Source organism: Megalopta genalis, chromosome 4, assembly GCF_051020955.1.
Source record: "Megalopta genalis isolate 19385.01 chromosome 4, iyMegGena1_principal, whole genome shotgun sequence".
Lineage (NCBI taxonomy): Eukaryota > Metazoa > Arthropoda > Insecta > Hymenoptera > Halictidae > Megalopta > Megalopta genalis.
Window position 1 is genome coordinate 2,482,466 of NC_135016.1, and position 27,148 is coordinate 2,509,613.

Sequence of the window (27,148 nt, forward strand, 5' to 3'; positions counted from 1 at the left end):
GGCTCGGCTCCGCTCTGCTTGGTTCGGTTTGACACGGCTTGGCTGAGCTCTGCTTGACTCGGCTTGACTCGGCTCCGCTCGGATCGCCTTGGCTTAGCTTCGCTCGTTCGGCTTGACTTGGCTTGGTTTGGTTTGGTTCCGATTACTCAGCTTGGCTTCGGTTGCCTCGGCTCCGCTCGCTCGGCTTGCTTTGGTTTGGCTTGGCTTGGCCTTGGCTTGGCCTTGGCTCGCCTTGGCTCGGCACTGCGTGGCTTGGCTTGGCAGCATCGAGAGAAAGAATTTTCATCAGTAAGTTTCCGTGATGGCCGGCATCAGATTACTTTCCCAAAAAGTTTTTCTTCCCCTCGACCATTACCTTCCGTGTTGCTTGAAGTTAGGTTGCACTGCCACGCCCGGGATAACATCTCGGTCGCGTGTTCCCGTTTATTTGGCATGCCTTCTATTTTCACCGAGGGATTTCCACCCCCTCCTGTTCCGCTGCTAACGTAATGAACAAACCTTTCGTTGTCTACAGAGGTTTCGTTTCACGAATGTAGCACGCGTCGCGCTCGATGTATTTGTCAATTGGAAACGAACAATGGGCAAACATTTTTAGGGAAATTGCTGCGCGACGGTAACCCTTTGCATTCGAGCGGCGACTCCGAGGCGGCACGAAAAATTGCCGCGCACCCCTTTCGAAATAATTTTACGGTCGAAATAAAAATTCGCGGCACGAATTTTTGCGATATGAAATTCTATATTTAAAAAACTGTTGAAACCGCATGCAGAATATGCAGTCTGTACCGAACAATTGGGATCGCTAAAAATGTTCGATATTGCTGGTTCTCTCGGTACAGCATATCGAAGCAATAATAAAACGAAATCCGTCTATTGAATAAACAGGTTATAAAAAGTAAGCGGAAAGTGTAGAACGCAATTTACGACGCGAGGCTTCGTTACCGACAAAATTGCCTGTGAATATTGGCTGCTATCAATTTCCTCGATACCTGTTTCGATAGCACACGCGCACGGACACCTCATGAATTTTTACACGAAGCTCTTTTAAAAAAAGAAAAAAAGAAGAACTCCGCGCGAAATAAGAACATTCCGTATTATCGGTTTATTTTTTCCGCGAAGATGCACTGTATCGCGGGGCTTCGTGCCGCCGTAAAGTTACTCAACGAGAAGTTGTCGGGGAAGAGCGAAAAATAAAGGGACACGTATTTTTTTTATCGGCGAAAGTTCACGTTCAAGGGACGAAGCCACCCCCGGAAAAATTCCGCGTCTCTGAAAGCTGTCTCGCGCAAAACTGCGTTCGAGATAAAAATATACTTTAAATGGCAAATTGCGTGGGTTTTCGTACGACAACGTGCCGAAGATATTTTCCCAGGAAATTTCGAAATCTCCGAAATGGAGCGGAAAAATAGTTTTACACGCGGACCCTCTGCTGTTCGACTATTCCGGAGATTCTACTTCGAGGCGAAATTAGATGAAAAATTCATAAAGCAATTATCGCTGTTGAACCGTGTATTAATAGAAACACATTAATAACGCAAATATAACAGACGGTATCCACCGTTTGGCCGAACGTTCCCGACACAAAGACATTCTTCCCATCGCGCATTACTCCCCCCGAAATTCCAAGAGAAATTGAAACAATCACGCCAAAATGAAAATTCATTTTCTCCGAGTACATTCCCGTGTACGCCAAGCACATAAAGCCATAAAGATGATTCTCCGCGTAATTACCGGACCGTGGATTTTATGCAATTATGACGAAAATGGGTGATTCGAATTCGAAACAATGGCGATATTAAAAGAATTCGAGGACATCCGCGTATTATTTTATACTCGCTGAAATTATTCAAAAGAGAAAGAAATTTCTGTCCGGCTACTTTTCGAATAGAAATCGCCCCGATAGAAGCAATTCCTGTCACAGTAATGTCTCTCTAATTGACGCTTAGATTGTCCACGAAAATGGACAATTTGAGGAGAGGAGAAAAGAATCGCAAGGCTCGAATAATCGCATCTCCTGTCCCCAAATTGTTCATTTTTGTGCACAATCTGTGCATCAGTTAGGGAGACATTGCTTAGGGAGACATCAAATACAAGCTACAATGCTCGGCAATTCGTGTTAATTGACGTCGACGTTACTTAGAAATACAGGCGATTCAATTGAAATGCGGATACGTCCGATCGATAACGCATCGAGAGAAAAGTTTGCCGTTTTCAGGACGCCGTTTTGCGGGGAACGAAATACATATCCCGAAATCAGAGTTTCGAAACTTAAAGTCCCTCGGAGACGAAGCAACGACGCGGATCGTCGCGAGGCGACGCGAGCAGGCGTGGGCCAATGGAAAATACGCGAAACCGGGCCGCGACTAAGAAAATAAGCCGGCGGCCGATTCGGCGGAGAGAGACGCGCCGGTGTTGGTGCCCGTGGAACAGGGAATCTAGGGATTTCGAATCTGCATGAGGTCCCGAGTCGCGTTGTAAAGGAGATTGGGAAAACAATCGGCGGAGAGAGGGCCTCGCGGAAAGCGGAAAGCGCACGAGCCGCGCCGAACTAAAGAAAGTAAATCGAAAGCTCTCTCTCCTTCTTCCGGTCCCGGGTCTGCTCTCCGCGTTCGTTGTTCTAGATTCGAACTTCACCTTTCCGACGTGTTTTTTCTAGTTCCGTGCCTCTCTTCCTTCGCCTAATTCGAGCAAACTTCTTGGGAACATCAATATTGCTCTTTAAACGCTAGACTCGCTGGCCGAGCTTCTTTGATGAGAAAACTTGCACGAGTTAGGTGAAATAATGCTGTTAATTAGCGATGATAATTTTCGGGTATTCGACGGTGTTTCGGGAACGCCGGGATTCGTTTCTCTGGATCGTCGTTCTTCTTCTGGAATAGACATCTTCGGCACAGAGACGATTTATCTCTCGTTTGTAATGTCTCTCTAATTGACGCTCAGATTGACTCTCTAATTGACGCCCACAAAAATGGACGATTTAGGAAGAGTAGATACGATTATTCGAGCCTTGCGGTTTATTCTGCATAGTTACGAATTGTTAACAATTATAAAAACGAGACGCGAGACTCGGATAATCGTATCTCCTCTTCCCAAATTGTCCATTTTTGAACGAATATATTACTTAATTGTTTGTTGCGATTTATAGCGGGCGCATTGACAATAGTAATTAGAGACTGTTGGATTTATTGAATGAATTATATGAATTATACGATTGTGGGAAAATTGTATGTTTTTACTTTATTCCGAAGAGTATCGCTCGATATTTCCGCGCGGTTTCTGCTTAGTTGGCGCGGGATTTTTAACAACATCTCCATTTTTTTCGAAAATACAGTTTAACATCGTACAACCATGGGCAAAAAAGTTACGAAACGCCGCGAAAGTTTTAAACCATAGTCTGGATGTTTTGTGAAATGCTTGCTGGGATATTTCACGAGCAACAATAGACAAACTAATTTACGGTTCCTGTTAAAAACGTATAATTTTCCGGCTGCATTTTTTCGCATCCATGTTCTCGCACCGCTCGCGTAATAATCATAGTCGGAATCAATTACATTTGCAACGGATTTCGGAGCCTGTGCTTTACGCGAACGTAAATAATCGCCCTCGCGTGAGAAGCTGCAATTCGTTAGATTTCACATCGTAAGCAATAGGGTTCATTAATAATGAGTTAGTATGCTCCGCTACGTTCCGACGAAGTGTGCGAATCGGGAACCAGCCGCCCGTGGAAAGCATAAGTATTTCGAACGAGAAACATCTTCAATTAAAACGCGTGACGCTGCGTTTATTTCAATGCCGCGGCAGGCGTTAAAACGAATGTAAATCATTGATACACGTAAAGCATTAATAAACATTATTAACACCGCGTGCTCTCGATAAAATTAGCTGGTATGTTTTTATCAGTGTTTGCCGCAATTTATAAGACCGACAAAAAGATTGCTTCCGATGACACAATTTTCGCGTTCTCGACTAATAATCCATAAATCACGGACCGTATAATGCGTTTATCCGTCGTCGGCGCTCTCTGAGAATATTAACAGGAAATTTTCTAAACCCATCGATGCACGAAATTACATCCACGGCCGGCACGAGCTGCGAAGCAATCTTGAATGTTATTACAAATCGTTACGGATTTCTGACTTCCGCTATAGAACGAAATTCCGAACTGTTCTCTTCCAGCACTTTGCGGCTAGTTAAAGTGATTTCACAGAAGAATTCACGTGTAAAGATGTTAATCTCTGCTTTTAATCGCGACAATGTTACCCGAAGCTTTTAGAGATTGAAACGACATTAATTCTACCGCGAAAGGAATTGCATTCGTTCGCGGAATCAATTTATATGATAATAGATATTTCGTCGCTTTTTCGTGCTTCCTGACGACTATTAAAATGTAAAGTATGCAAAGTAGCGAACGATTGGTGCACAGCGTCGCTCATATAATAATGGAATCTCGTGATACAGTGCCGGTTTCGATAACAACGGGATGATTTTGTTCCCTCGAAAAGCAATCGGAAAGCAGCGCGTCCGATAATAAATGCCGAGTGAAATAAGTTTTCTGTAAAACGAATACTGCGCGCGAAATGAAAGATTGGCGGAACACGTGGAATGAAATACGTGGCGGAAACGCATCGGAATTTCGGAATTCCATTGTGATGCTAATAATCCCCCCCCCCCCCCCCCCCGCCTTCCCCCAGTAGATTATAAAATCGAAAATGTGCTTGGGAGCTTTTTTACGCGGCAGCAGAATATTGTATTATATAATGCGGACTGGACACTTTCGTATAAATTGCGGAAGAAAAATAACAGGTAGACCGCCGCGCGCGCAAATTTAGCGCATCGAAATTTATATGCGCCCCGGCAACTTTATTCGAACGATATGTAAATGTTAATGCATTTCGTTCGCCCAGCTTCTCCGAACGGATTTCTCGGCCGGCCTAATTTATTTTCATTTCGTCGCGAATGAAATTTGTTTGACGCCGGATAATTTCGTTGATTTCACCGATTCAAGAATTTTTCGTACGATTTCCGATGCGGTCGATTCGCGCGCAATTTTTGCAACATTATCGATGCATTCGCGTCCGCGAACACGCCGGGCTTAATAAAATACACGCGATCGCGTCGGACACGTGTTTTTCATCTCCATTTTTTGCGAGCGAACTGTTTCAATTAGAGAGTAAACCTTTAGCGCAAATTGGACAGATCGATTGGAAAATTATTTCACATTCGATTCCGTATTAATCATAATTCAATGTACTTTCACTCTCGCTTATTTATGCGGTTCAGCGTGTCGGTCGAATATCTGTTCGCTGGTCGAATGTAATACATAATGTAACAGAGATTCCGAAACTAGTGTTTCGACTCGACTGTTTAGAATTGCTGAGAATATTCATCTCGAAGAACTTCTCCTCTGGATAATATATCAAAGATAATGATAATGTCAAAAGTGTCTCAAATTGCATAATTTTTGGAGTCTATAGAATTTGTCTTCGCGTCGTTTCTTCTGATAAACACGTAAATCCGCTACAGTTCAATGAACTTAAATTCTTCGAAATTGTTGCTACTACAAAATAGTTGTTGCTACTAAATTGAACTACGCTGGGGCATTAATTGTCAACGTTAACGATCGAACTAAATCACCATCCCCGGAGTCATCGGAAAATAAATTCGGCCGCGGGAAGAAGTTTCGAGGGCTCGATTTCCGACGAGCTGGAAGAAAGGGCGAAGGGTGTCGGTCGATTTTGTTAAGGGCGCGGTCCTATTTACGGCCGGACCACCAATTAGATGCCGGCTTGTGTATCGTCGCCGTGGAAGCCGTTAATTGCGCGGGGCCAATAAATGCAGGGTGCATCCTCTGGGAGGCGGAATCGCATCCGCGAAGCCTCGTTTCCCCGTTCCACCGCACCGGCCCGGGTGGGTCTCCTTTGCCGGTCCGTTCACGGTACGTCGGCGTTAATTCGACGAAAATTCATTAGCGTCGGGCTGCTGGCTCTTCGAGGAGGCGACGTCTCCTGGCGCGGGTGTCGTGTCGGGTTCACGGTGTCGACGGCCCGTGAAATCGATCACGAATCGTCCCACGGGTGAAAATTTGATTATCCACTGTCGTATCGCCGCGGTTTCCCCCCTCCTCCCCCCACTCCCGGCCGACTCCTCCACGGCGAATTTCTATGAACGTTCGCGAGTTCGAGCCGAGCGCCCCGACGACGCCGAGACCGACGCCGATGGAGCGCTCTTCCGCGCCCGCGACCCTCCTGATCGCCGTTAATTCCCTCCATTAGCATGCCTTGCTAATTGCCTTTCGACATCGTTCCACATTCTGACTTGGCTCCTAGATCGACAACCCGAGGAGCCGCAGCGTAGCCGAGATTCAACTTGCCCGAGGAATTCTTAACACGTTCGCTACGAGCCCGGCAAACCCGTTGGTACAGTAATGTCTCCCTCTAATTGACGCTCGGATTGTCCACAAAAATGGACAATTTAGGAAGAGGAGATCCTCGCGGTTTATTTTTATAGTTACGAATTGCCAACAACTATAAAAACAAGGCTCGATTAATCGTATCTCCTCTTTCCAAATTGTCCATTTTTGTGCACTATCTGAGCGCCAATTAGGGAGACATCACTGTATATATTCGATTACAGTAAATTCTCCGCGATTTCCCTTCTGTTCGAAAAACGAAAATGGACAATTTGGGAAGGGGAGATGCGATTGTTCCAGGCTCGCGGCTCATTTTTATAGCTGTCGGTTGTCGACAATTGTGCAAACGAGGCTCGAATAATCGTTTCTGTTGCTCAGGAATTATTTAATAATAATCAGTATTATATATATTATATAATCATATTGTATAATCAGGAAACTGTACTTGTTCGACCAAAAGATTCCATGGATAATAACCCTTGAATAAAAAAAACTGTCAGAAAACATGTCGCTAAAGGTGAGAAACGTCTTCGAATATCGCCGACTCGTAAAGATCCATCGGTAATTAAAAACCGAGCTCCCGAAATCGCAACCGGACTAGGGGGCGAGCGTGTCAACAATCTGGTCTTAAGGCTCTCCAGTCACGTAACGATTTCTTGGCGAAGGGGTCACTGTGGCCCCGTGACCCATGACCCAACTACTCCGAGCACGCGACTGCTCACGCACCTCGAATTTAGCTCGAGTTTCCATGTCGATGTCCGCGCCTTACACAAGCTGTTGAACCCTGACTTAAAATCGGAACTCACGACAGACAAACGTTTGTCATAGATTATAACCACGCTAGGCCGTTCTGTTTGATAAATCGCCGCCACGTTTCTCGGGAATTAGATCAGCTGGATGGTAATCGATTCTTGGATTAGAACGTACTTGCGGTTTACCCTGCGAAACGTATACTCTCAACTATTTTATTGCATTATTTTGTTTATTTTTCAATAAGAAAAAAATCTGATACACGTGTTGTTCGATAAAAAAAAAAATATAAAGATAATACTGCCCCGAAAAGAAATCACTGTCTCGATCGGCGATATTGCAGAAACGTGGAGAAAGAATTTGAAATCAGTTTGGAACGTGAAAAAACTAGAAAAATCGGAAAAACTGGAAAACCAGAAAAACCAGAAAAATTAGAAAAATCAGTAAAAATCTAGAAAAGTATTACACGGCGTTAAACACCCGGTTGCAGCCGTATTCTGGGGATACGACGGACAAGAATAGAGGACCAAAAGAAAAAGCAAAAACGTGTCATTCATCGGTGTTCAATTACAGAGCAATTTCGCATTTACCGTTTCGGGTCCAGCTTTCGCCTGTGAAAACTCGTTACGGTGACGAAAATAAAATTCCAAAAGGCAAGGGCCGGGAAGTAAGTCAGACAGGAGCGGGGGCAGAGGGTGTAGAAGGGAGCGAGAGGGCAGGCCAATATTCCAGAAGGGAAATACGTATTTGGCGATGGTCCAGCCGCTGTCTGCGCGGCCGAGTGTCCATTATTCCATTAGCGGTTACCGTGTTAACTCTTTATTGCCCGTCGGTATATGAACCGCCGTTCTTCATCCCTCGCGGAGAGGGCGTTTAATGTCCGCATTTCCCAGGGATTACCGTAAAACCGTTCCGGCACTGGCAGCCGGACCCGCACCCAGACCAGATAGCGATGTCCTCTCCCCATCGCCGCACGCGGAAACGTTTCCGCGTGCGGCGAACGCCATTCGAGTTTGTTATTCTTATCTTAACGCGAGCGGTCCGCCCTCCCTCCCAGCTGCGTCGCCGTTCACCAAAACAGCTAATTTACTAATGAGCCGAAGATAATTGGGAAACTTGCGCGCTCGACGCAATGATCGGCCGGATAACTTTAATCGAAGTTCCAGTTATTCGTTCGAAGTTCGCTCAAAGGGTCCGACTTCGCTCCGACGACTTCGGCGAACTAAATATCATTTCGATCGTTATCGCTTCTTTTTCTGACAAGATATTATCTCGAAATAAGTGCACCGATTCGGGAATGTACGGGGCATGTTAGGTCAGCTGAGATTTCTGCAGAATAAATGAGAATGGTAAAGGAAGTCTTGCATTGAGAACTATCCTCGTATTTAAAACGAAGCAAATGAACTAATTAAAGGATGTGTGCAGAATTGATTGCGAACATTTATAACCGACCGTAAATTGAACATGAAATAAGGAAGACTACTTAAAGGAAATTATATTTAACTAATTTTATATATTTAATAAGAGCGTAGAACCAATTCGCGTCGTTACTGTCGAAAGGTAGAAAAAGCCGACGACAAAACGCGCAGCATCGAAGCACAATAATTGGACAAAAATAGCGTGCAATTAAACGGGAATATCGAATAAAAATATGCGTCGCACATTGACGGAAACGGTAGAAGACAGATTTTCCCAGTACGAATTTAGCAGCAGCATTCGTTTTCGAGGAACGGCAGTCAATAATTTTCGGAACGTGTGTCGTCCCGCGATGCATACGCCGACGTCGACGTCGAAACGACGGGGACCTCATCTGCTCAGCCCGGCGACGAAACAAAATTTCATTCCCGGGAAAAATTTGATGGCGGCGTCAGTCACGCGGCGGCGATCGACCGGAAAATGGAAGAAATCGAATAAGAATCACGGCGTAGCTCCTCGTCGCCGTCGCGGCGACGTCTGTGCTCGGGGCCGAATGTCTCCCGTTCTGATTACTCGCGGGACCACGGAGTTCACAAACGTGATACGAACTTCGAGCTACCTTCGACGTCTTTACTGTACGATACCTGTTTCGACGGATTGCTTCCGACGTTGCCCGCAATCGACGTCGTCCGAGACTGCTTTCAGAGCACAGTAATTTCTCCCGGAAATGCGAAAATTCGGGTTGCCGTGAATTTCCCTGTGACAGTCCTGCGCCTATGTGATGTAAAATCGACTGCGTCGATGCTAGGAATCGACGGAGTCCGTCAAGCGTGTGATGCGGCTCGTGACCTCCGAATTGCCTTCAAATCGTGTCACGTGGCCTCCGAATTGCCTTGGAATCGTGGCAAGCGGCCTTCGAATTGCCTTCGAGTTGCTTTCGAATCGTGTCACGTGACCTCGGAATTGCCTTCGAATCGTGGCAAGTGGTCTCCGAATAGCTTTCGAATTGCCTTCGAATCGTGGCATGTGGCCTCCGAATTGCCTCCGAATCGTGTCACGCGGCCTCCGAATTGCCTTCTGATCGTGGCAAAAAGTTAGAAATAAAAAAGTTAAATTATTTTTCGCCGACTGCCCCTTCAATAAAAACGAGCCAAGATGCCCGAAGAATCGCGACTTAGTACTCTCAGATTTGCCGGTTTCAGTTCCGAACTCCGTACATTTCTCAGAAAAATTACTATAATCTTTGAACGTAGAATGTCAGCTGACAGATTGCACCACGATTTCAGCTTCATTTCATTAACAATTGTAGCGCCAATATTAATCGTATCACCGACGATCCAGCGAAGGTTTTTGGAACGAAACGAAAGGCCACAGAAATTCTCGCGGAACGTCCGATCTTTCGCGTGGAAAGTTTCGATCTTCCGAAAATCAGGTTCGTAGAACGGGAGCGTGGGAGAGGAATTCGACGAAGTAACCACTCGAATTTGTCAAAAGTGGAGGTGGCGGAGTCGGGAAATCGAGTTCCTGCCGGAACGAGACTCCGCGGTTTCGGCGGAGCGAGTTCCCACGAGTTCTAAACTGCACTCGAAGTCGCCAAATATTCCGCGACGTTCTCGCACTCGGCCGGCTTTGCCCTGCACTCGACTTGGGTCACTTCGCGGAGAGGAAAGCGCGCGCGGATTCCGCGCCGCGCCGTGTCGCGCCGTCGACGGCGACGGCGACGGCAGCGGCACAACGGCACCGAATTCAACTCGTTGAAACTATGTCGCCGAGTCTTTTCGTATGCACGGTACGTTAAACTGGGCATTATTCGGTGTCTTCCCGCCGTAACACGTCGCGTTAAGCGATACAAGTTTGCCTTGCGCTTTAATTCATTGTCGCGGCCCTGCAGCTTTTCACTGAGCGCGCCGCGGAGTCGCGCCGAGCGGAGCCGAGCCGAGCCGTGAGCACCGCGGACGTAGTTCCGTAATACAAGCATTTAACTTGGCCAGCTCAAATATTTCAATTAGCCGGCTGAACAATTCGATGCTGCTTCCGGGATTTATCGGATGCTGCTCTTCCCGCGGAAACAGTCGTTTAAGCGTTGTCATTTAATTCGTCGACGGATCGAGTTTGACCTGCTAAGATTAACAGTTTCGTTGATCGTTTTATTAAGGAAGAGAACGTGTTGTCTATGATCAGTAAACAATTCCTTGGGAAGAACATAAAATAGTAATGCAAATTATTTTTCATCGGTATGCACGTTTTCTCTTGCATTTTACAATCCCGCGGTGTTGTAATCGTAGACAAGATCAGATTTGTTATAGCAAACAGTTTTGTTGCATATTTATTTTTATCTGTTAGTTAACCCTTTTAGTTATAGTTAACCCTCTTGCATCTGGTAGATTCTAACATTTCGTTAAATGGAATTAAGTTAAACGAAATTAAACTAAACTAAATTAATCTAAATTAAATTGAACTAAATTAAACTAAATTAAACTAAATTAAACTAGACTAAACTAAACTAAATTAAACTAGACTAAGTTAAACTAAATTAAGGAGTAATGAAAACGCTGCCTATTTAAGCACGCTTCTCGAAACTGGACCGAATAATTTCCCTGGAAGATTCCCTTGAACCCGAGTCGAAAACCAGTCCTGCATCGAATAAAAAGTCCGTCACGTGATCCTGAATTATCGCCGGGTCCGATCTCCGATCGGTGGATCGCGGTTCAGCAGGGTCCACGGGGTTAGCCGGATTTATTCCCGCCGCGTATGGCGAAGCAACAAAAGTGGCTCGTATAAATCTGTGTCGAAAGGGAAGGGAAGGGGGAGACCAACCACGAAACACAAGCAGCAACATGACAGTCGCGGCTCGGCTCGGCTCGGTTCGGCGTGGCGCGACTGGATCCTGCTTGCCGGTTTCTGGGACGCTCGCTGCTTTCCGGCCGGATGCACGTGCGCGTCTTGCAGCTGCATTGTTGCGCTGACGTCTTGCGAACAACGAAACGAGAAAAGCTAAAAACCCTGGCGTCTACGAGCGTGCGAAGTCCTTGAGTTTCCTTGGAATCCGCAGCTGGGCATCTTGGCCCTTGCGTTTTATAAAATCGTGCGATTATTCGGATTTGATATTCTGCTGAATTTGTTGACTCGATGATTTTTTGATAAAACGGACGAGCGCTTGAGAGATTCTTCGTAATTGGAAATGAGTAATCGAGGAAATAATGTTGAAATCTCGGTCTTGGCAAAAGCACCGGTACGAAGATTCAAGTTTTGTACACACACACACAATCTAGACTGTATACATTAATTATTCGGAAGAATTTCTTTGTCTTTAACTCTATCAATATTTATTTCATTAAATTTCGATGGATGAACTGTGAAATTCCAAATTTACTATTCTTCTCATCAATAAACATAACATCGTGGTACACTTTGCAAAATGCCATTTAAATATATCACGTATTCCGTACACTTATATTTTTCGCGCATGCTCGTTCTTCGAACAACCATTTCAATTTATTTACACACACCGAAATCAGGTCGTGCATTATCTAAAATCGCATCATCCACAGACGTGCAACGTTTCTGTTTTATTATTTTAAAACGGTTCGTATCGATCTAAAAAGAAAACCTGAAACACAACGTTTCTCCTTGTAAATTCGATAGACAAATGCAGAAGCTATGTCGCGATGTAATTTTCTATCATTTGCGCGCATCGCGTTCGAATTATCGGGGAACGTTCGTACGGGGAAGTGCACGCGCACGCAGAAAATGTCGTGCTCGTCCTTTTCGCGGGTGCTTTTAGTCGATCAAAATATACATATCTATAATCTATTCGTGTCGCGGAGCAGCGACAAAGTTCTCCGTCGTCTACGCGAAGCGCCGTAAATATTTCATGCGAGATGCAGGGCGATGACGAACGTTTGTTCCCGCGATGATAGCACGCCGCGATGCTAGCAAACGTGTTCACGCGAGCTTTCCAGAGTTCTCTCCGCGTCCTTGCCGGGCCGCGATAAAGATCGATGATTTCGCCGAGCCTGAAACTTTTATCACGCTCCAGTATTTAACAACGCACGGTGTTGCATTAATTAACAACTCGTTCGTTGATTCGTTCCGGCGCGGGGTTACGCGGCGCGCGTCTCGCGAGCACCGCGTCGACGGACAAACTACATAATTATATCATTCAAAGCGTACAACCGACGACAAAGCGCCACCGCGTTTCGTATTCTACGTTCTCCGAACGTATATCCGAACGTAACTTTTTGTTCAAAGTCTTTCAACCTCGACCGGCGTGCAATGACAACGCGTTGTGCCAATGTCGGAGCACCGTTTCAAATAAAAAAAAACGAGCTCCGCGTGAATTTTTCATTTAAATGCGACCGAGGGACGCGATTCGATCACCAGTTGTTTACTATACGCCCGCAAGACATGCTATTGTTCTAAAGATCGTTTAAAAACGATTCCAGCGCGATTCAAATATCGATAAAAATTACTGCGAAAGCTTCACGCGTCGGTCGGAGCAGTTCAGCGTTGTCCCGGTGACATAAAAAACGCTTACGAAAAGAGAAAGCGATTTCAGTTTCGGTCGCCGATGCTCGCACGCAGCGCCTAATTTCCCGAAATTCAAAAGTGAAAAGTTCCCCCGCGGACGACTCATGCATAGATTCAAAACAGCCGGCCGCCGCGATAAGCCAGACGCGGCGGAATCAAGTTCCGCCGTGGCTTTCGGGGACATTTTTAAACATTATTCGCGCGCGAGAACGGGAGACGGAGTTGGCCAGAATTTTTATCGGGAAATTATGGAAAAAGCCGGTATCGGTGACAAGCCGGCTTCGTTTTCGCCGGGGAAGACAAGCCGAAGCAAAAGGCCACTCGCTCGGAACGGTGTTTCCGCCCGGGCATCGATACACGGACGATGTCGTGCAAACAAAAGTCTCATCGGTTTTACGTTTTACGTGGCTTATGTCGCGCCGCCGCGCCGCGGAAAAACTCCCGCGAATATCCGATTCCGTGTTCCGTAACGCATGCATCCGCGAGAGTAAACAGAATACATTAGGAGCCCGAGAGAGCACCGAGGCCTACCACCTACGGTTGCTGTGAAATACCTCGGCTGCCATAATCGAATCAACGACAACAACCAGCCCCCTCCCCCGAGCAATTTTTTAATCCGCGCATTTTACCGCGTATACTTTCCTGTGTCGACGCCTCTCGGCATTGTTAACGCGTTTGCCGCCGCGTCGACTGTTCACTCGGTTGTTTAGTTAAAGAGTTGTTCATTAGTTGTTAATACGTTTATCAAATATTAGAACAATTTGAAACGAATTGGTAAACTGGAATTTAGAAACGAAGTGGTAGACCTCCCGGATATTATGCTGCGAGTTATCGAACTAATTAATTTTTACGCGCATTAGAAGATCGCGAATGAAGCGAAATTCTAATTCCAAATATGGCTCTTGAATTAATTACAGACGATTCCCGGTATTAAATATCGTATTTTATTCAACCCGTGATTTTTAAAACCATTAAAAACGTCTGTCTAATATAGTTTCCTTAAAATCTTCGAAATTAACACGATTCTATGCACGAGTAATTACATTTCTAGCCACTAAAGAATTTTATGAATTGCATAGAACTCCACCGGGAACAACAATTTCGAGGAATACGCGATGTCGATCGTTCCAGGAATAAAATTACGTAACGAGGAGAATCAACGTTTTCATTAAGAGTATCGCGCGTAAACGCGTTTCATTTTTCCGCGGGGATAAGGTGTGCCGCGTTATCTGGACTCGAAGGACTCTTTTCTCTTTTCCTTTTTTTTTTTTAATCCCGGAGGATAATGGCCCGGGCCCGGGACGGGCGGAGCGGGGTGGCGGAAAAATGGTGGAAACGAAGCAGACTGAACGAGCAATATTCGTCTCACCAGGAGTTACACCTCGCTGGCTACATTGTACTACCCTATAGACTGCACTTTGCGCAATAGTCCGCCGGGGTGCATATGCCAGACAGACTGCGAAAGCTATTTATGAAATGAAACGAAAAGGATAACGGAGAGGATACGGGCCCCTGAACGTTTCTTCTAGCGGAAAAATGTTGATTCAGCAGCGAGGGGGATTATATTCGCGCAATGTGGGCATTCGCGCGCGCCCAATGTGCCGTAATTATAGGATGTGGACAATTTTACTCGCTAAATGGACTGACTGCTAATGCCGCGCCGCCGCCGCGGCGGCCATATCCGATGTACCGATTTTAGGGGACGGAGTAAACCGTGGACGGGGCCACGGCGATATTCGCCGCAATTTTTCGACGTGCCACCGCATCGTGGAATTAAGCAATTTCAGTTCGTTTTAGGTGCTTCAATTTTATTGATCGACGAAGTAAATGTAAATTGTGGGCAATAACTCGGTGCCATTTAGCGGACAGTTTCAATAAGGCGAGAGTTAATAAGCTGGCGATCCTACGCCTTTGTGAGAAACACGATTAGCAACGTTGTAGTAGCTTTAGCTTGTTAAAATAATTAATAACAATGAATCGTTACGGAACCGCGCGGATTTCTTGCATTCGTGAGAAAAATCGCTAGGTGCGAAAGGATTTTAGTTTCCTTCGATTCTTTAATTTACTAAAGAACGAACGCCAATAATATAATATAATATTTAAATTTACTAAAGAATATTTATTAAAGAATATTTATTTTTACTAAAGAAGATCGCCAATAATATAATATAATATAATAATATAAAATAATTTTATAGATCGCCATTCTACTCGTCGCTAAACTGCGAATTTGACGCACTTAATAATAATAAACATGGTCTAGTTAAAATTCTGATTACCCCATAAACAATGATGCCACTTCGTGTAACATCTGACCGGTGTAAAGATATAAAAATTCTGGTGCACGTTATAACGATTTCTCGTACGCAAGGAGTATGATCAGAAGCAAATGCACGCGAGAGGGTAAACCGAGGTACAAACAAGCTCATCAATTTTCTCTGGAAAAAGGAAGAACGCGAATGGATCCTGTAAAAACCGAGCCCGCCGCCGCGCCGAACGATTCATATTCTCCTGATCACGAGCCACCGCCGCGGTACGATTCAATTTTCCGCATAATTGCCCCCCATCATTAATAATCGAAATTGAACTTCCGCGATACTTTCGTTCGGCGAAGTCAATTAAACTTTTCCCGGGCTACATTAATCACGCTGTTCCTCGATAAGACGTTATTACCGTTGATGTAAAACGCGATCGCACCGAATATCGGCGCTTCGAGCTGACGGGAAGCGGAGGAGAAGAGAGAAGAGAGGAGAAAAAGAGAGAGAAAGGGAGGAAGAGAAGAGAGAGAAAGAGAGGAAGAGAGGAAGAGAGGAAAAGAGAAAGAGAGCAAGAGAACAAGAAATCAGGAGAGGGCAAGAGAACAAGAAATCAGGAGAGGGCAAGAGAACAAGAAATCAGGAGAGGGCAAAAGACCAAGAGAGCAATAGAGCAAGAGAACAGTAGAGCAAGAGACCAAGAGAGCAATAGAGCAAGAGAGCAAGAGAGAAATAGAGCAATAGAGAAAGAGAGCAAGAGACCAAGAGAGCAAGAGAGCAAGAAGCCAAGAGAGCGATAGAGCAATAGAGCAAGAGAGCAATAGAGCAATAGAGCAAGAGAGCAAGAAAGAGAGAGAAAGCTCGAAAAATAGAATGAAAAGCGGTGAAAACGAAGTAGAATGAACTCGGCGTCTAGGCCGATTCGATTCTTTTTTCTCGGTGGAACCGCCTGGCCCCGACGATCCCGCAGCTCGCCTAACCTAACCCTAGCCACCGGTTAAGAGGTCCCCCGGGATGAGACGCGGAGGAGGCGAAATGGAAGAGGCAATTAATTAATCCCGGACGAAAGTATGCCGAAGAAGTTCCAACACGTTCCCCGGTTCCCTGGCCTCTGTTTCCTTCGCGAAACAATAGGGATTGCGAGTGTACCCTCGAGAGAAAGAGAGCCGGAAATACTCGACGATTCCTAGTAACGAAGCGGCGGAAGTCGTCGGTTGCCGTCCACGGATTTCCATAAAGTTTTCAGAACTTTTCGAATAAACACGGGATACCGGGGCACGCCCCGCCGCGCCGCTTCGTCCCTGGGACCCGGCGCAGTTAACGGGAACAACTTTTCCATTTCCGTTCTCTGCCACGCGCTCGAGCGCGCGCGCGCGCGCGAAACTCGGACACAGTTCTTCAAGTATTTCGAATCGGACGATTCTCGGCCGAATCTCCTGTCGCCAAGTCGGCGAACTCCTTTTTTCGGGGATTGTCGCAGTTTTCGTCGCTCGGAAAACCGCGAAATACAGTAATGTCTCCATTACCGACGCACAGATTGCGCAGAAAAAAAAAAATGGACAATTTCGGAAGAGGAGATACAATTATTCGAGCCCTGCAGCTCGTTCTTATAATTGTTGACAGTTCGTGACTATAAAAAAGAACCGCAAGGCTCGAATAATCGTATCTCCTCTCCAAAATTATTGTTCTATGCTCTCAGGCCGGATTTGTCATTAGAAAGCGGATTTTATGCGTTTCCGGTAATATTTGAGATGGCAGAGAGATTAGAAAGACTTTAAAATAACTCGTGTATTATTAACGACTTGCTAAAACTATTCGAGAATGCACGAAAGATCTATCTTCTTTCTTTTTGTTGTAATTACGAATTTATCGTTTGACGAAGTTGGCTCGTTGCGACAATTGTTCCTTTCGTTTGCCACAAGCAGGGATCACTGTACCGAGAGTATAGTCACCGGTCAGAGACTAGGGTGGAGGGGTGCAAACATCGTGCGAGGTTTCACAAAACTCAAAGGGGTTGCGAGACCATAAATCGTCTTTGTTGTTTCGGGGCTCGTTTATTCTCCCATTCTGTTATCTGATTAGGAGAGATAGTGGTAAATTGTTCCCCCGGCGGAAATGTTTGATACTGTAGCCGGGCTATTTAAGGTAGAATTATTCCGCGGATTTAATGGTTTCTATGAAATCGCTCGTGGCTCGTTAGGGGGGGCAGGGTTGATCCGGAATAAAAATGTAACGCAGAGGGATTCTCTGAAAAACGTATGAAATGCTTTTGCACCGGTTCGTTCTAAAATTATTAATATTCAACAAAATTTCATTGAACAAGTTCCCCATTCGTACGAAACAGTTTGCCAAAATAAAATGTAATTATTCTAGCACGAATATAAAATAAAGGTACGTTAAATTTCTGAAATGTTATAAAACTACACGAAACTGTTTTCACGAATAATGGTAACAATATTTTAATTTTGCATTTTGTGTCGAGGAATCTTTTGATCTATGAAAAAGTACCGTGTCTCGATAAGATTTCTTATTTGTTTTCTATCGAAATATTGCAGATCTGAATCATTAGTATCATTTATACTGCTTTCAATGTTCATCCGATGTTCAAATTCGAGAAGAAAACAAGCAGATATTTGCGATAGATTTGACAAAAAACGACGCTCGAAAAACGAAACGGCATTGCACATTTTGCTGCGCCCCCCTCTATTCGTCGTTGCCAGGTGTGCACGCGACCTCTAAAGTGACGAAGCGAAAGGGATTTGCATTACTTCGGCCTCGGAATGGTAAATAATCAGATCGATCGACTCGTCAGACGCGAGAACCGCATCCGGCCCTCTTCTACCTAGTAGCAAATCGGTCCAAGAAATACGCGGGTAGCTGGAAGAATAATGCGGCTGCCAATGCTGGCTGCCTCCGAATGGCTCGGAGAATTTTCTTGAGCACGGTAATGATGTTTTATGCGAGAAGAATCATAGCCCTTCCGGGAGCTGTGCACCATTTACGAGGAATCGATGCGCTCCTCGGATAAGACATTTTGCAAGTAGCTATAATAGTGATAGAAAAGTGGCTCTCGAAGCTGCCGCACGAATATTACGTAGTTTTCCTCCCTTTTTCCATGGCAACCGGCCTCCCGTAATTACCGAACGGATTATTAAAATAATAAGGAAATACGAAATCATCGTGGAGCGCATTGGGAATTTTAAAATTGGACTGGGAATTCTGCGAGAACGGTGCGCCGCGAGATCTTCGGTCCTATGCGCTCGCTAAATGTGATCCGTTCACCCGCAGCAAAAGATTTTAATCGACGACGCACGCTAATTTGCGTTGCTTAATAAGAACTCGAGCGAGTAATAAATATCGATGTACACTAAAATCTCCCCAATTGTCCCTCAGCTTGTCCCTCAACAATTGGAGAAAATTTACTGTAACTTTAAAAAAGGGGACCGATAATTAAAGCTACGATTAAACATTTCTTTCAAGAATCACGTTGCTGTAAATTCGAACTATCGATCGATCAACAGATCGATCCTTCCGACGATTTTTAAGTAAGAATTCTTATCTCGAGACGAAAATTAAAGTACAAGCTATCGGAGCATTTTGTAGGAAACCATTAAAAAACCCATAATTCAGACTGTTCTTAAAAACGCGACAGCCCTGCTGCCACGTATCGCTGAAAGAACAAAGGAAACCGCAGGGAGGCAGTCAAAGAATCCGAGAAATCTGAGAAGAACCGAGGATGGCAGCGAAGTCGATCAAGTGTCGAGAATCGAACCGTGGCAATCGAAACCTCTGCTCGTTTTCGCTAGTTCGTAGCATCCCCGAAGTTTCTCAAAATCGACGTCGGTCCTTGATCCGGAAGTTTCTTCGGAATGGCACAAAAGTAGCTCGGCGATCCCCGTTTCTTCGCGAACTTGAGGTCGGAGGCTTTCAACAGGTATACGCTCAACTCCTTCTCTTTTTTTTTTCTTCCTCTGCGATCGTTTCCACGGATTACGCGAGGAACAGAGTGAAAATGTGTCGCCGCTGTGCTGGGTTGTTTCAATAATTTTCTTGAAACCTCGATTTTCCGCCGCTTCTTCCGAATCGAATCGCGAATATTCAGAGGGAAGCGCTTTCTGTAAACAATTCGAAGAGGAAAAGATTCGTGGAACGAAACGCTGCTTCGTTTCTTATCTTCCATTCGCTAAGATCATTTATGAAAGATTTCGCGTCTCGTTTAATTCTTGGTTCTTCGAATTTATTTATTGTTATTATATTTCGCGTGGTTAAATTATTGTTACCGTATTCTTTGTTTCTCGGGCGTTGATATTGATCTTTTCAAGGATTAAAAAAATACTGTATTGGAATTTGCGAAACCGGTCGATCATTTCTTGGCGATATTATATTTGAATAATTTGATCAAAAGCAGGAATAGATTTTCACGGGACATTAATGTTATCAGTACAATCGAATCAATTTGTAAGCGGATATTCCTAGCCTTCTTAAATAGTACTTCTTTGAACGAAAGGAAATGATCAAAGTTAAACATGCAGCTAAAGCAATTAACATGTACCCGTGGATCTTTAAGTATCGGATTAAACAAAATTACATTGCACGGAAATTTGGTTACTATATCGGAAGTACCATTTAATGCTATATAACGTGTTCCTTCCGTTAAGTTTATTCAATTTTAAAATTAGCTCAGTTTATTAACATATTACGTCCTATTTTATACCACATTGATTTTTAAACATGCTTCCATAGTGTCTATAGGAAGTGTCTGTAATCTTCCATAGAGCTTCCATAGTGTCTATAGGACTACCATAGTATCTCTAGAACTCCCATAGTGCCTATAGGACTACCATAGTGTCTATAGGACTCCCATAGTGTCTATAGGACTCCCATAGTGTCCACAGGACTCCCATAGTACCTATTGGACTCTCAGAGTGTCTATAGGACCCCCATAGTGTCTATAGGAACCCCATAGTACGTATAGGGCTCCTATAGTGTCTATAGGACTCCCATAATGTCCATATTATAATGTCTATAGAACTCCCATAGTGCTTATAGGAGTACCATAGTGTCTATAGGACTCTCATAATGCAACAAACAAGATTAAAAACATATTTTCGCATGCGTTGCTTTTCTGGTTTTACCAACGGACTGTAAATCCTTACACATCCATGGCAAATGTAATATACCGAGCGCAAAGAAAGCTCCTGGCAAATACCGCCGCAAACACAGAGAGATTCAACTAATTAGTTGATAGTTTAACAATATTTGATAAAATAACGAGGTACCCGTCACCGTGCGGACGACGTTCTGCCGCAAAGACAACGTTGTTTCCACGTATTTACGCGGCTGAAAGTATGGCTGCCGCGGGACCAAGGTACGCCGGGATTTATTATTTCGCTGCTTTTAATGAAATGAGTGCCGAGAATTTAATTAACCCTTCGCCGTAACGAAGAAACAGGGCGCACGTGCGGATAATACATTTAATCCGGCGTGAGTCGCGAGCGTCGCGAGGCGTCTAGCCCCGTTTTTGGCCATTTTTCGCAAGGATTCCTTTGTTTGCTACGTCACGCGGCACGTTGCGAAAATGCAACCGTGCGACAACGTTGCACCTGTTTCCACTAAACTTTTTTATGAGTGACGTACCGCCGCGCCGGTGCTTGCGAACGGAGAATTGTTACCGCGAACTGTCCTCGTACGCGAGCTTTCGACCGTGATGCGCACACCGGCGTAGAGCTGTAAAGATAGCTCCACAATTAAATGCAGCGACGTCAGCCGCTTTCCGAAATGTTCGGAAAATCTGAGAATACTAAGTCGCGATTCTTCGGGCTTCGCGGCTCGTTTTTATAGAAACACGGAGCAGTCGGCGAAAAAAGGCAGCGATCAGCATGCCGGTGTACATTAATGCGAATACATAGTAACGCTGGAATAAAAACGATGACTTAACTTTTTTATTTCTAAGGCAATTCGGAGGCCACATGCCACGATTCGACGGAGATTGGTCACGTACCTTGTAGCAGCTTCGCGGTTTTTCTTACTTCGCTCGTATCCAAACAGACCATTTTATCTTACAGCAATAAATTGCATAGGCGCAGGACTAGCACAGGGAAATTAACAGCAACCCGAATTTTGGGCATTTCCGGGAGAAATTACTGTGCTTTCAGCCGCTACTCTTGGCGCTTCTTGCACCTGCTGCTACCACCGAATCTATGATTTTATATTCTCCAAGCATTTCGAGCTCGAGTTATCCGGTGAGCATAATTAATTATTTTAATTACAATTGTATCGCAAGAATTTGTTAGCTCCTCTGCACACTTGAAAAAGGTCAAAGGATGAGTACCATTTAAACGATTATTCATCGAATATACATACATCGAATGATACAGTTCGAAATATTAATTTATTATTTAAGAGCACTTAAACGAATATTATTGTATTGTTGCGCCAAATCCGCAGTAATTTAGTCAAAATAAATCATCGAGTTAAATATCGATGAGATGAAACGTCGCCATGCTAATTGCATGGTTTTACTGGAATCGCAGTTCGTATAATTGTTGCAGATTTGTCTAAAAATTTCAGATTCGTATTTAATACAAATTTATAGAACGTGCGATATATTCCGAGAGCGTTACCGTAAATTTCATCGTTTTTCATTTAAAATTTATCCACGCTTCCATGCAAATGAATGTCGCATTGTCGTTCTCCATAATCTTCTACATTTTCCTCAAATATTTTAAATCGACTAGGCACCTATATACAACATCGATTGTACAATAAATAGCGAGAATGAATCAATTTTAACTGGAACGAACGACAATTGTTTAAAGAGAGATTATTCAAATTTCACTCACCGTTGCCAGAAAAACGAACGTTCGCGTCGTGCGCGCAAAGTAGCACTGCCCGCTCGTGTGTTTCCCGCGTCGGCTAAATACAAAATTAGAAAATCCGCTCGTCGACATCCATCAAATACGAAGAATCAAAGATAGGAAAAAAGAATCGAAAGGTCAAGCGGACGTTTTGTTACGCGATGCTCGGTGTCTGCGCGAAAACGTCGATCGAGCCGAGAGAACGTACCCGCGGATGCTGCGTTCGATCGAAACGCGCCGCGCACACGGATACACAAGTAACCGAATGTCCCACAGGGAATAACACATGTCACACCGGCAAACACTAATACGCGACGGTGGGCGTATCGTGTACATATCACGCGAAACACAACAGTGAAACTCACGACTGATTGGGGACTAGCGAACTGCCTATACACAGATGAACCGCAACCGTGAAAGTGCAAACTATTACCGGGAGGCACTGGCCAACTTTATGCAAATTGAAATGACAGCCGACAATGAAACAGTCGCTGGAAATCCTCTAACTCCGGCCAGGTAACCTCTCCGGACCATTGCAACGTCTTCTATTTACACCATAAAGTATGATAATTAGCTGCGGTCGGAACTCTCCTCTTCATAAAGGTTTCCGAACCCATTATCGCCGCACTGTGGAATCTTTGCGGCTTTATGGCACGTTCGAATCGACAAATATATGTACATACATACATATATACATATATACAAGAAACACGCGTGAAGAAACTTAGTAGTACAGTAATGTCTCCCTAACCGACGCTCAGATTGTGCACAAAAATGGACAATTTGGGGGGAGGTGATACGATTATTACTTCTCGTTTTTATAGTTGTTGACAATTCGTAACTTTAAAAACGAACCGCAAGGCTCGAATAATCGTATCTCCTCTTCCTAAATTGTCCATTTTTGTGAGCGTCAATTCGAGAGTCAATCTGAGCGTCAATTAGAGAGACATTACTGTATCGTGCGCACAATTTCCAACTCGCTCGAACCGATTCAGACGAAGATGTCTATTCCAGAAGAAGAATGAATTCCGATCTAATGTACATAATTCGTCGAATGGCACGCTCCAGTGCGTTTATAATTTATCAAGCATCGCGAACGATAAGCTGAACGGAGAACAGAGAGCGAGTCGCAACACTTTTGGAAAATAATCGACGTCCTTTTCGGTGCATCACAGTCGTCGGGAAGCTTCTTCGTGAATTTCCAATAGACGAGTCGTTGAAAATATCTCGAATTCCTGCATGCATCGCAAAGAGTTCATCGGCTGTCCCGCGCGTCCCCGGCTAAAATTGCCTCCCGACGGCCGCGATGAAATTCCGCGACCCAAATAGATTGTTATTAAGAAATGGAGCTCGGTTTTCGAACAATTCCGAGAGAGCGACGTCGCACAATGTACAGATTGCAGAACGATCTCCAGACGGACCACGGCGTGTCCAGGCAACGACAGTTCGCGGGAATTTCCCCAAGGCCGCGAGAATGTTGAAAATTCGTTGACCAGCGAAACAGAAATGCAGCGGGCAGCGCGGCGGGTTGTGACAGCAGGTGTCCGTTTCAATTTACTTATCGCGTCGGACGACGCTGTCCGCGTTTAATCCCATCGCGGTGGAGACCGGTCCCGAAGAAAAAAAAAAGGAAAGGAAACCAGACCGACAAAACCCTTTCGAAAACGTGGCCCATTGTGCGGCCCGACCCTCCCCGCCCGCGCTCCCCCGACGCTTTTCTTTTTCGGTAAACTTCCGAACCCGCTCCGTTCCATTTCTTTATCAACATTTCACTCGATTCTTTTCCGCAACCGCGATCCGCTTTCTCTTCTTTTTCTCTCTCCATCCTCCCTTTTTACCCTGTTTCCCACCGCCGACCCGTGTCCCGCTTTCGTTTCATCCTTTTGCAACCCTTTCTTCTTTGGTTTCGTCGCCCTAACATTTATCTCGGCGTTTTGTATTAATTAATCGTTCCTGCTGTACCGTGCACGGCTCTCTTCTCTCTCTCTCGCTCTCTCTCGTTCCTTTTGCCGGCGCGCTTCTTCCGGCTTCACGTGCCGCGCGGTCCGCGTCTTCGTTTTCTGCGGATTAATCGTCGTTCCCCTGTGTCGGACATTTTGTTCTTCGGGGATCCCAGCTCGTTTCTTTGGAAACTAGCGCGCGTGTTTTTTCCCCCGCTCTCTCGCAATCCATCGCGTTCGCTTTATTTTTCGAGCGCTTCTCGCGCGGTTTCTGCACTTCTTGCGAAGAGAAATCGCTGTCCCGTCCCGGCTTTCCGAACCGATAAGACCAGCCGGTTGCAACGACGGCGAGCCTCCGTTATCCGAACGGTCTTCTTCCACCGCGAGTACCCGATAAGGGAACCTCCGCTTTTCTCGAACTGCAAATATCATTATTATTAATTAAGCGCGCTTCTTGCGACGATCTACGTTCTCTCTGTCGTCTAGCTTAGCCGCCGCCGTCGCGTCGTTTCGAACACGATTTTTCCCGTCCCGCGCAATTCCGGTTGCGCTCCCGCTTTACTTAATTAACTTCCTTCGCAACTGCGAATAATTTTTCAGGTTATTTGCCGGCATCCTTTGGTTCTTCGCTTCTTCCTCCGCGTCTTCGAACTTTTTAATACTTCGAGCCTTCTTCCAGCTTTATATTAATTAATCATCTTTCCTCATTCGTTATCTGGCTTCGTGCCCGAACTTACGGGACACTTTCGTTTTGTTACTTTTTAAGTGATCGACGATGCCATCGGCTTCGCCGATCGATGCGTTTCCGCCAAAATTTCTAGCGTAACTTGCGTCGATCACATTCTTATATTCGATAGAATGTTTTCACAGTTTCATGCTTGACCTAATCATTATTAATTCTGCTAGTCTAAATATAATATAATATGACACGTTTTTCTGTTCTGTATTGTACAAATGTTGATCATTCGTGAACATAAATAAAATATAATGAAAATATATAATAAAATCTAAATAAAATCTAAACAAAATAGCGTTTATTTTATATGCAAATACGTAACGAAATTAAGCGAATGAATAAATAATCGCGAGAAACGCGCGAAATCAGCGGTGCGCTCGCAATCGACAGTTCCAATTCCGCGCGAGACATAATCGCGCAATGATCCCAGGGTCCCCACCGCGAAGACTATAATTTACAAGCGCATTAAAATGAGACCTCGGGGCCGCGAGAGCAGAGAGCGACGAAGCCGCGGCGAGCGAAACTTTTGTCCCGAAATTGACTGGGATCCGCGAGTACATATCGAGAGCTCGATCCCGTCCCCGGTAAACACACAGAAAAATTTCAATTTCCAGCTAACAAACCGGTCGCCTCTCCAGCATCCAGCCCGCCCCTTTAACCGGAGGGCGTCTGCGCCCGGCCCTCGAGAGCATGCTCGTCGCCGGGCTACCAGAAATTTCCCATCAAACCCGCATTTACACCTTCAATCTGAGAGAAGGCCGGATCCCTTAATACCAGCCCGAGTAGCGGGCCCGGGGCAGGGAAGAGTGCAAGGGGTGGAAAAAGCCGTCTCGTCGCGTCGCGTCTCGTCGAGTCTCGACGCGTCGCCTCGGCCCGATTTCGCCGATGAAGCTCCGGCCGCGATTCCAACCCTCCCCTTTTGTTCCCCGATTGAATGGTAGGCTCGATATCAATTGAAACGTTCCCGACTGCGACTCCATCGGCTCGACCAACAGAAAATTTTTAATGAAAGTCACGAGGGTGGTGCATAAATGTAACGGCGGATCCTCCGAGGGGAAAGTAAGACGACTTAGACTCGGGGCGACCAAACCTCTGGGACGAGGGCAGAGAAACCGAGATGAAAGGAGAGCAAGAAAAGAGAGAGAGAGAGAGAGAGAGAGAGAGAGAGATGTTGGAGAATGACACTTTATGATGTAATATTCTCGATATCGTCGCAGTCTCGTTTCTATTGTTCGCAGAACAGATTTCATATTTTTGCCAACCCCTTCGGACTAAGATTTCTTCCACCCCTGTGACTATTAACACTCGTTTGTCGCTAATAAATGTCCACGTGAGACAGTCAAATTTATACGCATTATACGCCAACCTTTACTTAAATGTTTGGATATCGATAATACAAGGATAGAATTTTTTAAAACACTTTTTACAACTTTTTAAAATCTAAACTTTGTTAATGTAAGAATTATCTTGGAACGTGATACAACAATTTTAGCGGTGCTTCAGAGTCACCACTCGAGTGCAAAGGGTTGATGTAAAAAGAGCCGCGAGGCCCGAAGAATCGTGTCTTAGTATTCTCGGATTTGCCAGTTCCAATCCCGACCACCGAGCATTTCTGGGAGAAATTACTATACCTGATGCCACTGTATTGTTATTCGTCGCTGAATTGTGTTCAATCTACAACTCAACAGTGAGAAGAGTATATATAGAAAAGACGTGGCGATAGAGACGAAGAGGAGAGAAAGAGAGACGAGACGAGAGGAGAGGAGAGAAGGAGAGAATTCGAGAGGCAGAGCCGGGTAATCTCTGACATCTTGTTACAGGGACCGGGGGAGGGCATAAGAAAGAAGCGGCCGGGCGCGGCGGGAGGGGCGGGGAGAGGAGCGGACGAGAGACCTCTTCGTGGCCGCGTTCAATTAAAGCGTCACCTCGCGGAGGAAACTTTTATATGAATGGTTTTCATTACGTCGCGGACTTATTAAAGCCGTCTTCGCGCGAGCATTAATATCCCTCGTCCAGACGAGTTTTGTTATCAGCCCGACCCATTCAGCCGGCCGTGCTACCCTGGATACGTAATAGGCGGTTTTATCATTCCCGACAAGGCTGGCGGCGAGACGCCAACTAAACGGTGCCCGTCCCTCGGCCGACCCCGCGAATTAACGAACAATTTGCCGGTGACAATGTCCGCATTGTTGAACGGTAGCTCCGGGAGCTCCTGAGACGGTTACCTTCGAGGCAAGCTTTTTTGGACGCCCGTTTCC

General features: G+C 45.2%; 1 protein-coding gene across 8 annotated transcripts in view; it reads right to left on the bottom strand.

Annotated features, from left to right (window-relative positions):
* Positions 1–27,148, bottom strand: part of Pgant9 (polypeptide N-acetylgalactosaminyltransferase 9) — a 285,663-nt gene that overhangs the window by 125,004 nt on the left and 133,511 nt on the right. The gene's annotated exons all lie outside the window — the stretch shown is intronic.